Consider the following 3,396-nt stretch of genomic DNA (forward strand, 5'->3'; position numbering starts at 1 on the left):
AGAGACAAATATATGCTTCCCGTCTATTCTTGCCGACCTCTGCGACAGAGAATTCCTTCTAATCGACCTTCTGTTTTATAATTTCCTCTATTTTCCAGAGGAGGAAGCAGAGTCTCCAAATTTTAAGCTCAGTCATGTGTCCAAGGTCACCCAGCCGGGAAACATCTGGCTTCGCATTTAGGTTCCGATGTCTCTGCCTCAACACTACACACTTTCTCTCGCTTCAGAGAGGGAAAAGCAAGGCACCCTCTGCCCCTAAGAAGGGCCACGCTTCAGTGCTGGGGTCCAAAGCGGCACCGGTCACATTCCAAATGAGAATAAAGGAGTCGGATTTGAACCCCGTGAGAATTCAGAGGAGGTGAGAACTGCTTTTTGCCAGCAGCGGTTGTACCGTAGATGGGCAGAGAGGCAGAGAGGTCCAGGTGGCTCCTCGCCCTTTGGGGGGTGGCCGTGGCGGCGGCATGTCACCCAACGCAGTGGAAAGTGCCTCCTGATGCCACCCCTGCAGCATCCGTACCCCGATGCTTCAGCACCTGCCTTCCCCGCCCTGAAGTCTGCCTTTCGCAGGTGCCCATCTGGGCATGGCTAAGCAAGTAAGGACCCTTTTTATTTTTTAAACCTAGGTTTTGCTCTATTTTTGAAATAAGATTTGTTTCTTTTCTGATTATGAAAGCACTTTTTTTTTTTTTAGCAGAAAAATCTGGAAACTAAAGGTCAAAATAAAATCGATGTGTAACATTACCGTATAGAGAGAAATCACTGATAACAGTCAGTATGCCGACTTTAAAAGGTGGTAACTAGAATTTGAAAGGTGGCCGCCTACAAACCAAGAGTCAGATCACTCCTGATTCAACAGAAACAAATTCCAGCCTCAGCAGGATGTGGTTGCTCTGACTCCCCACAGTGCCTCCCCAGGTGGCTGACGCCCACTGGTTTCATACTGGTGGCTTTGCCCTAGGTTGTTTACTTTCTTTTCTTTAGCTCAAGCTAGAGGCAATTTCGTACTTGAACTTGGATGACCCAGGGGGAGGGTGTAAGAAGAAGGGAACATGAAACCGTTCTCCCTCGAGATCACTGTCGGAGGAGAGAACTTGTCTTAAGCTTTCGGGACAAACCCTTGGCCCCCGGAACGCAGAGCCCCCACGGACCGCCCGCTGAGCCCCACACCTTGCTCCACTGCTTCTGGAGTTTTTGGCGGCACACTGCGTCACGTCGGGCCAAGGCCTGTGAGTAGCACTGAATGGAGAGCTTCATATCCAACGTTGGGTATTCCGAAGCCCCATCTGGCTTGTGGAAGTCGTAGACGTTCTCCATGTGGGTTCCCCGAAGCCCTGGTGAGGCAAAGAAGGTGCAAGGTGCAGCCCACACAGGGCAGGGAGGTGGGAGCCCCACGTACAAACAGTCTCCTGGTCTCTGAATGTCTCATGCCCGGGCCCACTCGCCATCCCTCACGGGTTCAAAGGGAGCCGAATAGATTATTGCTTCTTTATAAATGAGGTTTCTATCTTCCTTTCCACACCTACATGGGCTTAGCCAAATCTGGAACGGATGCGGAAAAGCTCAAAGGCAAGGCTTTCGCTTTATCCCCTGCTATCTTCTCTCATGGGCATTTGTCAGTTCCGCTCCCCCAGGCCCTCGTCAGCAGCCTTTTTCCCACCCATCATTGTCCCAACGTGTGACGGTGCAGAAGACGAAACCATGCCGATCCCTCCCTTCCCTTTCTCTCTGCCCTCTGCTCCCCACTCTGGCCATCACCCTCAGACCCACCCTTCAGTGCTGGGCAGTGGGTATGGCGACCTGGGATTAGGAGCTCGGCTTTTGGCCGTGCTGGGCACAGCCCCTTGGTACCGTGTATCTGCAGGTTACTACAAACCTCTCGCGAGGACCAGAGGGGCCTTTGGCCCAACCAGCATTGCCACGGCTCCAGCCCCACGTATGTGGCGAACAGTGTCGCTGGGTATACTGCGATGTCCCCACAGACCGCCATCGCGTAGCGACCTGTCACGGGAGACAAGAAATAGTTGTCATCACTACCTAATCTCGAGTATTCTGAGTGCCTCCTATGAACCAGGCATCGTTTTAAGTACTGAAGAAGGACCAGAGAACAGAACCAACTCCCTGCTCCATGGAGTTTGGGATCTAGCGAAACTCATCACGACACATTTGAAATGCAAAATGTCCTGTGACTCTGGCTGTACAATGCGTACTTATTCAGAATTCTGTTTCTGAATTCAATGAAAAAGTTATTACCTGGCACTTTTGGAGAGAATTGATGTTTTTGCCCATCACCTTCTAGCACTCTGTGGCTGAAATTCCTTCCGACAGAAGGCCAAGGGCTAGGGAGGGAAACTCACATTCAGAATACTGTCTAGATACTCTTTATCTTCAAACGATCCTCAAAACCATCCAGTGAGGCAGGCAACACCCACATTTACAGAGGAAGACCTATAACCACCTAATACCCATCAATTTAGCCTTCCAGAGTGATGAAGTAACTTGTCTAAGGTCACCCACAAATTTGGAATTTGATATTCAGACCCAGATATGCCTGGGTCCTGAACCGTATGCTTTGAACGACATGGTACTATTTTTATCGTGAAAAGGGTTTATGTTAAGTAACCACACTTAGTGTAGGTGATTCGTGGTTACTACTTCTGTAATAGTCAGATTCTTCTTCTGTCAACGATTGTTGTCTTGCCTATTATTTTTCCACTTTCATCTGACGGCACTGTGTGCCCCGCCCCTGCCAAATTTGAGTTGGTGGGAGAGATAATGGAAGTGATTTTAGTGTTCTATGTAAGCCGTAAGGAAGCCCCCAAGATTCACCCCAGTGCTGTGTGGGAAGCCATATTTCTACATAATTTAATCCTCGCGATAAGCCTATCTATCAGAAACACTTATCTTCTCTTTATAGACAGAGAAATTGAGGCCCAAAGAACTTAAGTCACTTGCCCAGAGCCACACAGGTAGTAGATAGTATGATGAGGATTCAGAGTCAGGATTCTAACCCAAATTCACTGAATCTCAAGAGCCTTCTTTTAACAAATATGACAACTGCAACTCCAACCCTAACAAAGAGTATTGGTGCGTGTATGTGTGTGTGTGTGTGTGCGTGCGTGTGTGTGTGTGCGTGCGTGTGTGCATGTGTGTGTGGCACACACACACACGCACACTATAGAAGAGCATTTAGAAACCATTAAGAAAAAGATCAGTAAATCTGACCACCTAAAAATCAAAACCTTCTATCAGATACAAACTCAAAAGACAAACTGGGGAAGTATTTATAATAAGCCACAAAAAGCTATTTTCTTTCATTTATAAAGATTTCATAAAAAAGACAAAGTATGGAATAGGAAAATGGCCAATAAGCATTGTAAAAAATAGAAGCTATTATGA

This window comes from Pteropus alecto, unplaced genomic scaffold (genome assembly GCF_000325575.1).
Source record: "Pteropus alecto unplaced genomic scaffold, ASM32557v1 scaffold106, whole genome shotgun sequence".
Taxonomy (NCBI): domain Eukaryota; kingdom Metazoa; phylum Chordata; class Mammalia; order Chiroptera; family Pteropodidae; genus Pteropus; species Pteropus alecto.